Consider the following 12,412-nt stretch of genomic DNA (forward strand, 5'->3'; position numbering starts at 1 on the left):
ACCCATCCCCCCCCCCCCCCCCCCCCAGAACCCTCAGTTTGTTTCTCAGAGTCCATAGTCTCTCATGGTTCGTCTCCTCTTGATCACCTTTTGGGAATGGCCTGATAAAGGGAGAAGAGGTGGTAAAAACGTGAATTTTATGGTAATCTTTTGGTGCCTGAGCCAGACTCCCAACCAGGTCCTCCCTATCCAGAGAGACAGATGAAGATCTCGGTCACATAGTTGTGTTCACAAAGTATATTTAAGAAGACGTTCTGAAATAGGGCTCAATAGTGTTGCATCTGGACTCATGGTTGGCTTCTCTCTTCAATAGCCTCTGTGGTGAGGGAATAAACAACGAGCCTGGGATTTGACTAAGAAGGCCTCTGTGATCATTTTGATTGCACTCTGGAGGCTACAAGCTTAGGCAGGACTGGAACCTGTGCTGGGGACAGGTCCCAAGTGTTTGCATTCATGTCTAGCTTTATTGCATGGTGGTCAAAGAATGTGGCCTGTGTAATTTTTGCTTTACAGAATTGAGATTTTCTCATTAGCTGTCTTATGAAAAGTGAAACATGCATTATCTACTGGTACGATTCTAAGTTTAAATGTTTTCTCATATTTTCTTTCTTAAATTGTTTTAATATCTGAGTAGGTAATGTACTTGTGATTCTGCATTCAAATGGTACAGAAAGGCACATAGAGTGAAATGTCTCCTCATCTCTGTCCTCTAGCCAACCAGTTTCTCTCCCCAGAGGCAGTCAATAATATTAGTTTCTCCCGGATCCTTTTTTTTTTTTTAATGTAGGCTCCTCGCTCAGCATGGAGCCCAATGCAGGGCTTGAACTCATGACCCTGAGATTAAGACCTCAGCTGACATCAGGTGCTTAACTGACTGAGTCCCCCAGGTGCCCCTCTCTTGCATCCTTCTAAGATATTACTTTATGCATTTGTAAGGAATTACATATGTATTTTTTCTCATTTTTCAACAAGTAGTAGCATACTCTACTCATCATTCTCTATTTTGTCTCTTTTTGTGTAATAGTGTATATTACAGATCATGCTACATCAGTAAAAGAGAACATCCTCATTCTCTTTTTATAACTGCATAGTATTCCACCATATGGAAGTATCATAATTCATTGAAGCCATCCCTTATTGATACATATTTGAGGTTGTTGCCAGAATTTTATTATAAATAATACTGTGGTAAATAAACTTGTAGTTAAGTTTGTATATGTAAATTATTTTATTTATGTGCAAATATATTCATAGGGTAGTATTACAAATGGAAATAGTGGGTTTGTGTTTGGAGAAACCTAGTTTTCCACCTGTGTGTCTCCTTTACTACTCACACGATCTACAACATCACATAGAATACTTCACTTCTGACACTTCTGGTCACTAAATGTGTAGAGAGTTTTCCCCACACTAAGCAATTCTCTGTGACACCAGGTGGGCGTCCTACAATCGAACTCAATTCCAACACCATCTACCTGGAGATAACGTCAGATCCCCCAGGTTAACGGCTCAATCCCACAAGACCAGCCCCTTGCCCGCCTTAGATGCTGACTGCAAGTATTAGGTCCCCAGGTTACCCCCAGAAGTTGTGGCTACATCAGAGGTTTCCACGACCCCTTCCTCAGGTTCAATTAATTTGCCAGAGCGACTCACAGAACTCAGGGAGGCACTTACTTATATTTATCTGTTTATGAAAGGACATGATAAAGGATACAGATGAATAGCCAGATGAAGAGATATATAGGGCAAGGTCTGGGAGGGTCTCGAGCACAGGAGTTTCTATCCCTGTGGAGTTGGGGTGCATCACCCTTCCAGTGTGTGGATGCACTCACCCCCCCGCAAGCTCCCTGAACCCCATGCTACTGGGATTTTGATGGAGGCTTCCTCATGTAGGCATGATTGGTCATTAACTCTGTTTCCAGTCCTCTCCCTTCTCTGGAGAAGTGGGGGAAGGCGGGGCTGAAAATCCCAGGCTCCTAATCATGGCTTGGTCTTTCTGGTAACCAGCCCCAATCTAGGAGCTCACCTAGAGTCATCTTTAGAACAAAAGATGGTTCTAGTGTTCTTATCACTTAGGAATTTACAAGGGTTTGAGGAGTCCCGTGTCAAGGTTGGGTCAAAGAACAAATGTTAGAACAAGAGATGTTCCTAGTGCTCTAATCACTTAGGAAATTGCAAGGGTTTTAGAAGCTCTGTCCCAGGAAGGGCAGTGGGGGGAAGAGACCAATATATTTTTTCTATTATCTCACAGGGTTGAATTTCATAATTTGAAATTTTGATAAACATTGCCAGATTAATTCCTATGGATGTTGGCAATACCTACCAGCAATGTATGAAAGTGCCTATTTCCCCACAGAACCAATAGCACAGTGTATCTTTTCTATCTTTGCCTTTCTGACCAGTGAAAATGGTATCTCAGATTACTTCTAATTTGCTTGTCTCTTATGACTAAGTTCTAGCATCTTTTCATTCTTTTAAGAGCCATTTGTATTTTTCTTTCTATGAAATGGCTGCTCATATCAATTTTTTTATTATATTACTAGTCTTTTTTTCTTATGGATTTTTAAGAACTTTATTAGAGAAATGAAGCATTTGTCAGTGATAAGAATTTCAAATATTTCCCCCAATTTTTCATTTGTCTTTTGACTTTGCTTAGAAGGGATTTGCCAGACAGAGAGATTATTTCTATTTAGTCAAATTTATTAGGTTTTTTTAAAAATGGATTTGGGTTCTGTGTCATCCTCAGAAAGGCTTTCCACACTCTGAGAGTATACTAAAAATGTCTCCCATGGGTCTTCTAGTACTCTTATGGTTTCAATTTAAACATTTAAATATTTGATCCATCTGGAATATATCCTAGTACAAAGTGTGAGGTACAGATCCAACTTTTTTTTTTTTTAAGATTTTGTTTATTTATTTGACAGAGAGAGAGAGCACAAGCAGGGAGAGTGGCAAGCAGAGGGAGAAGGAGAAGCAGGCTTCCCACTGAGCAGGGAACCCGACGCGGGACTCCATCGCAGGACCCTGGGATCACGACCTGAGCCGAAGGCAGACGCTTAACCAGCTGAGCCACCCAGGCACCCCCCAACATTACATTTTTTTTCGGATTGCTACCACCATTCTCATCTATTCCTGTAATTTATAATATAAAATATATATAATATTCATATATAGTTTATATATAATCCATACTCTATTATATATATTCTTAATAGTATTCATATTCCTTATATTTGTATTTATTTTTTGGTCTGCTTGATATATCCAATGACTAAGAGATATGTTAGTCATGTATTGCTGTTGTCTTTATGTCAATTTCTTCCTATACTTCTCTGATGGTTATGGTGCACATTTGTTTGGTCAAACACTAGTCTAGATGTTGCTGTGAAGGTATTGTGGATGAGATTAAAATTTATAGTCAGTTGACTCTAACTGAAGCAGATTATTCTCCATTATGTGGGTGGGCCTCATCCAATCAGCTGAAGGCCAAGACTGAAGTTTCCCAAAGAAGAAGCAATTTCACCTCAAGACCACCACATAGAAACTCTGCCTGAGTTTTCAGGCTGCTGGTCTGCCCTCAAGTCTTTGATCAAGGCTGCAACACCAACTTTTATCTGAATTTCCAGCCTGTTGGCCCCTCTACAGATCTACAAATCTCAGATTTGCCAACCCCCACAATGACATGAGCCAATCCCTTAAAATAAATCTCTCTATCTTTCTCTAATACATATACATATGTATATATTATATGCTATCGGTTTTGTTTCTGTGGAGAACCCTGACTAATACAATTTCTAGTAGTTTTTCTTTATATAGACAGTCTCTACCTTACAATGGTTCAACTTAGATGATTTTTTTACTTTATGGTGGTGCAAAAACTATACACAGTATAGTAGAAACTGTGCTTTGAAGTTTGAATTTTGGTCTTTTCCTGGGCTAGTGATATGTGATACAATGCTCTTTTATGATGCTGGGTAGTGGCAGTGAGCTACAGCTCCCAGTCAGCCACCAGGGTGAACAACTGATATACTTACAACCATTCTGCACCCATACAACCGTTCTGTTTTCCACTTTCAGTACAGTATTCAGTAAATTACATGAGATATTCAACACTTTATTATAAAATAGGCTTCGGTTAGATAATTTTGCCCAATTTTGGATTTACAGTATTTTCAACCTACAATGGGTTTATTGGGAAGTAATCCCATCATAAGTCAAGGAAGATCTGCATGTTTTGTATATTTTGATATATCTGTATATTTGGATGGTATTTGATGGTCTGGCATTGAATGTCAACTCGATGAGAATTTTTATTTGTACCCTTTAACTAATATAAAATTAACTCTCTTTGCCTAGTTAATGCTTTTTTTTTTTTTTAAGATTTATTTATTTATTTGACAGAGAGAGACACAGTGAGAGAGGGAACACAAGCAGGGGGAGCGGGAGAGGGAGAAGCAGGCCTCCCGCGGAGCAGGGAGCCCAATGTGGGACTTGATCCCAGGACCCTGGGACATGACCTGAGCCAAAGGCAGATGCTTAACGACTGAGCCACCCAGGCGCCCCTAGTTAATGCTTTTTGTCTTTGATGCTCAAATATTGCCAACTCCTTCCCCTTCGCCCCCCCCCCCTTTTTGGTCTGCATTTGTCTAATACGTCTTTTCTTATTTTTTACTTTGTAACATATAATGTCATTTTTAGTGGTATGTCTCCTATAACTAGATTATACTAAAATTTCTTTTACTCAGCCAAGTCTTTTAACAGGGGATTTACATTTTTAAATTCTGAAATCTTTGGTTTTATGCCATTTTGTTCTGTGACTTATTAATATTTCTCCTCCATTTTCTTTATTTTCATTTTCATCTTTTCCATTGTTTTCGAAAGTATTTTATTCTATTATTTGAAAGTGGCTACCTGGAGGAAGGGGAAACTTGTACTTTTTACTATACCTTTCTATTTCCCAAATTGATATGGTAAATATATTACCTGGCACATATCTTTTCCAAAAGCTTTCTTTAACTTATTTTTATCTAATTGATGAGTCCAGAGTAAAATGGCATTTTTTTTTTATGAAATGGCATCTTTTGAATACTTTCTTAAAAAGTTTATTTTATTTTATTTTATTAGTAACCTCTATACCCAATGTGGGGCTCAAACTCACAGCCCCAAGATCAAGAGTCACAGGCTACTCCAAGTGAGCCAGCCAGGCACCCCTTGAATAACACTTTTGAGATATAAGATTAAGCACACTTTATTTTTACTTCATTCCCCATTCTAACCCATGAAAATGTTAACTTGGGTTTTAGCTTTATATACTTTTATTACAATTTTTAAAGAGTTATTTATTATTTATTGTAGAGAGAGAGACAAAACGAGTAGGAGGGGCAGAGGGAGAGGGAGAGAGAATCTCCAGCAGACTCCACGCTGAGCACAGAGGCCTACAGGGGGCTTGATCTCATGACCCCGAGATCATGACCTGAGCTGAAACCAAAAGTTGGATGCTTAACTGACTGCCCCACCCAGGTCCCCCTACTCATATTACTATTTTTAAAATTCAGTACCTAATTTGAGAAAAAATATTGTGATTCAGATTTAGTTTTATAATTAGATATGGTGCAATTATTTAAGTGCACTTCTATTTTGGCATGATAATGCTCCCCTGCATGACCTCCCCATTCTTGAGCCCCCTCCTTTTTTTTTTTTTTTTACTTCATCTCTTGATTGGTTGAAAAATACTGCAAACAAATCTTTTCAAGAATGTGATATATTTTGTGATCCCTTAAAAAGCAGAGTGTTTCTCTGACATCTCTACTGAAAGACGACTCAGCTATATATTACATTTTGGGGTCACCAATTTTTCTCTCTAAAACTCTAGATATGAAAAATCAGACAGATTGATGTTTGTTTTTATCTGGGCAATCTGACTTCATTTTCTTGCCTGAACAATTATAGACAATATTGTAGGTTAACACTTTTGTCATAATGTATCCAGCTGTGTATCCTCTTTTATTGACTTTGGCTAGAACACAGTGGGCTCTTTCAATTAACAGACACTGTTCTTCAACACAGGAATGTTTCTGTTTTACTTTCTTTGTAGATATCTCTTCCACTTGCCTTTGTTCCTGTTTTAGGAACACAAATTATCCATATGTTGGTTCTTCATTTTCTTCACAGCCCTCATCTTCTCTCATTGTTTCCATGTCTGTCTGTTTCCACTCCATTCGGTTTCTTAGCATCAGCTTTGTTCTTGACACCAAACTTAATTTTCTGCCAGATAAATTCTTTTTTACTGTCTCCAGTGTGTACTTTAGTTTTGTTTTTGCTTTCTTAGAGTACTTGCTCATTTTTCTTACCCTGTCTGTCTCTCTTTCCATCTCATCCTATTAGATTTTCATCTCAGTCCCACCTATTCATTCCTTCTGTTTCTTTTTTTCTACAGAAGCTTTAAGAATATCAACAGGTTTCTTCTGGATCATGGTGAAGAAGCGTGCTCATTTCCTCTGATTTTTCTAGATGCTCTGCTCCTCTCATAGCTCTGTGCTGATTATTCTCCTTACTCTCAAATAAAACAAGGTTTCTGTAGGCTCAGTATCTGTCCACAGGTGATTGAACGGGTTACCTCCAGGTCCACCATCTGTCTATGGAAGTAGTGGTGAAACCTCCATCTCCAGTCTTTAGCTGGAGGGCACACTAATGTCCACCTAGTCTAACTTCACCTTTTATGATCCCTTAAAGAGCAGGGAGTGTTTTTCTGACCTCTTTACTGAAAGACGACCCATATATTACATTTTGGGGTCACCAATTTTTCTAAAACTCTAGATGTGAGAAATCAGACAGACTGACATTTGTTTTTTTCTGGGCAAGCTTATTTACTAGTGTGATACCAATCACAATACAGTTCCTAGCACAGGCTTCTCTCAGGGATTTTTAAGAAGCTGGCCTTTCCTGAAAGTTTTGGCCAGGTCTGGCTGTTTAACGTGCAGGAAAGTTACATGCAAAATGAGAAAGAATGCAGGGCCTCTTGTTCAAAAACCGAGAATTTCAAGATGGTAACAGCAGAACATTAAACCAAGTACGAGGCCCTTCTTATCACAGGGCCCTGTGTGCCTGCCTAGGTTGCACTCCCATGAAGCTGGCCATGGTTATGGGGACTGCACTTCCTTAAATGTAAGTCTCCTCCCTTTTCCTCCCAATCTCTGTCCTGTTTCCTGCCCACTTGTTTTATCTATCTGCCTAGATAAATAGGAAATAGAGGAGTCTAGAGGATATGGTGTGGAGGTGGGGGTAGGGATCAGTATTCTGGTGAGCAGCCTTCAAGGGGAGAGAACTGCCATCTCTTGTTGGTTTAAGCACCATGTGTGTGAATTGGGAGACAGATGGTGGTGGGTCATCAGGGGATAGAGTGTGGGCCTTAAATAAGTGGCTTCCTACCTTTTTCAGTCACTGTCTTTGAGGAAATGAAGCACAGGTAAACCATGATTGCAATTTTCTTAATCCAGCCATTTAGGACCATCTGCCTCATAATTAACATCAATTTCACCCAGATCCAAGACTTAGATTACCTGTCAGTTTTAGTCTTTGATATTGTGAAATCTTGTCTTTTTTTTTTTTTTTTTTTTTTTAATGTTTTTGAGGGGATTTTTGTGAGAAGTTAGGACAGGATATATTTGGGAACAAAGAACAATATATCATTTTGGTCTAGAAGTCCTCATGGAATCAATTAGGTAGACCAGGGGTTGGCAAACCTTTTCTACATAGGACCAGACAGTAAATATTTTAGATTTTGCAGGTCAAGAGGCAAAATTAAAGATATTATGTAGGTACTTACATAGCAAGAGAAAAATCAAATTTCCACAAATATTGTATTGATGAAATTAAAAACCTAATAGTAATAATTCAGTAGTTTTGGTAATACAGGTCTACTAATGAGAAAAATGGGATTCTTTGTTTTTGGAATACATTTTGCTTAATTAGGGTTCAACGTTAGTATTGCTTATCATCCAATTAGTTTGCAAATGTTCATCTGTTAATGCTGATCTGTAATAGGATTTTATGTATTTCATTTTTGAAAATGTCTTTCCCTATAGATAGGCACTGCCAAACACTGACATCAATCCATGCGCATATGATTTTAATTGAGCATGTTCATTGCATGGAAGGCATTTATAGAATTCTATTGGATTTTTCTCTTGAAATTTGCCTTTTAGTATATCATTACATTGCAGTTAATCACTTCCAAATGATGCTTAGGTAGAAACTACTCAATTGCCCTGTTAAATGAATTTTGAAATACAGAAATTTCCTTACACTTGCATTGAGGTCTGAAAAATTGAGGTCACTTGGAACTGTAGCTTGAACTTGGAAAATACACATGTTGTAAATTTGTATAGGAATAGATAATTTGCCTCTTATTTTAAGTTTTGATAGCATGGAAATATAGAAAGTGGCTTGACAGTACTTGTAGTTTGGGCAATGTTATTTGTCATCAGAATGACTCTACTGTTGTGTAAGCTTATGTGTAAATGTTGTTTTACCTTGGAAGTGGTAAAGTTCATTTAGACCTATTAACAAGCCTCCAGCAAAAGCTAGTTTCCAAAGCCATTCATAGGTGGATAATAGGGGTTGAGGGCTGTTCTTCTCATTCAAAAATTCTCAATTTTGGTCTTGAGCTCTGAAGAATCACAGTAGAACTTTGCCGCTGCTAAGATATTGAACTGCTCTGTGGTAGAGCAAGACAGGATATTCAGTTTTTACTTCTGATAAAAATTCACAGAACTGATGATGGTTAAGTCCATGAGTGTGAATGAAGTTAATGGGGACACCGCTGGTTCAATAACACATGCTAAATTCCAATATTACCACAAAGTAATTACCGATGAGTAATACAATGAATAGCCACCAACTTTGTAATTTGTTCAAATAAGCATTTTTCGGCGTCACGCTTATTCTTGCTACCACCAGTTGTAACACATCTTAGCAGGTTCCACTTCATGTTGTAGGGCATCAGTGCTTTTTCAGCTTCTTTGGAAACTGAAGCCACTTCAAACAGGGCATTGACTTTTCAAATAAATAACAACTGAGTAGTATCCGTATTCTCTGTTAACTCATGAAGAGCCAGGGAAAACCACTCAGGTAATTGCCTTGTTTTTTAGTTGACTATTGATGTTGCTCCCAATGTCCTCAACTCTTTAAGCAACTGTTCTAAGCTGAAAGGTTAATAGCCTTAAATTTATTTTCTCTGGGTACATTACTTTGGCTGGTGCAGTCAGACACAATTTAATTAAACAGCTTCCCTTGTCTGGCTAAGAAATGAGCCACTCAGAAAATGGCTTTGGTTGCAGTCTCCTTTTCATTTTTTATTTTGGTGAAGGAATTCTGCTGTGATGAAATATTCTGTTTTAAATTCTCTAATTGTTCTCACTGTTGCTTTCCTAGCACTTGGGAAAATTGTGATGAGTGTAGCCTAATAACGTTGACTTATATGATAAATGCTTTGCCATCAAATTTATAACGAAACCATCCACATTCTACTGTGCCTTAAAAGCATGATATTTGAAGCCCATTTTTCTCTTTTTTCATGTTTTGACATGATAGACATGATAGACGTGTACTGATAATAAAAAAATGTAATGGTGTTATATGTGTGGCACTTGAAACCCTGCCAAGCTATAACAGCATTACTGTGATTTGTAGGGCACTAAGCAGCAGTGGAAAGTGATGAGACTACCACATACATTCTCTGTTGTAACCATCTAACTGTGTGTTGCCTTGTGAATGTAGCCATAGATAATACATAAATGAGTGAGCATGACTATGTTCTAATGAAACTTTATTTATGGACAGCCAAATTTGAATTTCATATAATTTTAATGTATGACGAAATGGCTGTACAAATACAGGTGGCAGACTGGTTTTGGCCTGTAGGTTATAGTTTTCTGCCCCCTGGTCTAGCAAAAGGGCTAGACCAATTGGCTAGCCAATATTCATTGAGGTTGGTGCCAATTGCTCAGCCCAGGTGAAAGGAAATCTGTTTAATGCAGCAGCACTAACACCAATAGCAACTCTACAGTTATTATTTCTGTGCCTAAAATAGCACTATAACCATCAGTATGGTTCTTGAGTATGCTTTTCTAATTTTCCAACTCTAACTCCCAGTTCTTTCCTTACCTTTTTGGTCACAGCCATACGCAACTTCTTGAAGTTACCATAACTCTGATATTCTTAGGCTTCTGTGCTTTTGCAGACACATTGCTGCCTGTGGCTGGAACACACACACCTCTACACCCACCCCCTAGTTCCTACTAATCCATCATCTATTTGCTAGGAGCTTTATTTGGTCCCTCTAAGCTGATAAAGATGCCTCTTCCATGAGCATCCACAGAAATTTGGGCAAAGCTTACAGCACTCAGCACTGTGCATTATGGTATAGAATTTATTTACACAACACTCCAAGTAAGAGCTCAGGACAGGGACCATGTCAATTTGGGAAATTTTCAGCCATTATTTCTTTGCATACTTTTTGGGCCCTGACCATTCTCCTCTCCTTCTGGGACACAAGTGTTAGATCTTTTGCTATAGTCCTGCAGATCCTTGCGGTTCTGTTTATTATTATCTTTTCCAGTCTATTTTCTCTCTGTTGTTCAAGTTGGGTAATTTCTGTTGTTCTGTCTTGATGTTCACTGATTCTTTTCTCTATCCCTTCCATTCTGATGTTGAGCCCATATATTTGGTTTTTATTTTGGCTACTATATTTTTCAGTTCTAAAATTTCCATTTGGTTCTTCTTTGTATCTTCTATTTCTTTGCTGAAACTTCCTATTTCTCTGCTGTGATTTTCTAGTTTTTCATTTGTTTTAAGTGGGTTCATAACTGCTCATTGAAACATTTTCATGATGGTTGCTTTAAAATCCTTGTCAGATAATTTGAACATCTGATTTACCTCAGTGTTCACATCTGTTGGTTGTATTTTCTAATTAAGCTCCAATTATTCTGGTTCTTGGTATGAAGGATTTTTGATCGAAACCTGGACATTTTTGGTATTATGAGACTGTGGATCTCATTGGCATCTTCTGTTTTAGCAGGCCTCTTCTGGCATCCTTCTGGTCAGGGGAGGGAAAACACTGCCTATTACTACTTTCAGGGAGGGGTGGAAGAAGTCCAGGTTCCCTACTCAACCTTGGTTGACTGGTGGGGGGGGGGGGGTCTTCTTGTTACTGCTGGATATGGATGGGAGTTCTGGCTCCCCAGTAGGCCTCCATTGATATCACCCTGGCTGGGAGGTGTGGGAGTGTCTCATTAGTGCTCCCCACATTGCTTCCACTGACACCATGGGAGTGGTGGCCTGGTTACCACTGGGCAGTAGGCCTCCTCTCACACCAACTCAGCAGGGAGGGGTAGTGATCCCTCATTTCTGCTGGATTGGGGTGGAAGTCCAGCCTCCCCAGTGAGGTGGTGGTGGTGATTTGAGGTGTCTCTTTACAGCCTGGTGAGGGTAGGAATCTAGGTTCCTGGTGGGTGTGGGTGGTCTTGACTTCATTTAGAAGTCTCAAAACTATTTTGACCACTGAAGTTTTTGTAATAACTGAAAGTCTGTCTGTACTTGGCTCCCTATCTCCCCTCCACCCTTACTCTGTATTTATTTTGGTCATCAACATGTTTGGACATCAGGTGGGTAATCTTTAGGACACTGGTGAGTATGGGAAGAGCTGGTAAATTTTTTTGATATAAAAAAAGTACAGTTCTAATTATAAGACTAGATAAATCATGACTCTATTGTGTGACTTTTTATCTGTATGGGTTACATGACACTAACATTACGAAAGAACTACATATTCCTAAATGCTTCAGGTTAGGTATTTAGTTGTTCGAAAGTTAAATTTGTTTTCCTATAATTGAATGGGCTTCTTCTCTGATATTAATTGGTGGTACTTATATAAGTATTAACTACAAATTATACACTAATTAGTCCATAATCGGACTCAGCATGACACAAATTTATATAATTTTAAAATGTTGATTTATCTATGCATATATTAGTCATATTACCTTGGTAAACTCAAATTACTCTCCCCTGCTCCTAGTGTGTTGTTAGAATTATGAAATAAGAATCAGTAGTAAGTGATATGAGGTTTAATTTTAGAATAAAGGGGAGATGTAGCAATGTTGGGATTATATGCCTTAAGTAAAAAGTGGATTAGAACTACGTGTTGGGTTTATAGAGAGGTTGGGGAGGGATAAGGAGGCAGTGATTGGTAGAGTGGTGATCAATACACCTAGAACCCAGAATGTGAAAGCAAGAAAGGATTTTAGAAATTCCAGTCTGCCTGCCTGCCTTCCTTCCTTCCTCCCTTTTTTTCTTTGAGGTCTTTGAATGTATATTATGTATCTGGCACTTTACCTACCTTATGGCATTTAAT

The sequence above is a fragment of the Phoca vitulina genome, unplaced genomic scaffold (genome assembly GCF_004348235.1).
Source record: "Phoca vitulina isolate PV1807 unplaced genomic scaffold, GSC_HSeal_1.0 scaffold35, whole genome shotgun sequence".
NCBI lineage: Eukaryota > Metazoa > Chordata > Mammalia > Carnivora > Phocidae > Phoca > Phoca vitulina.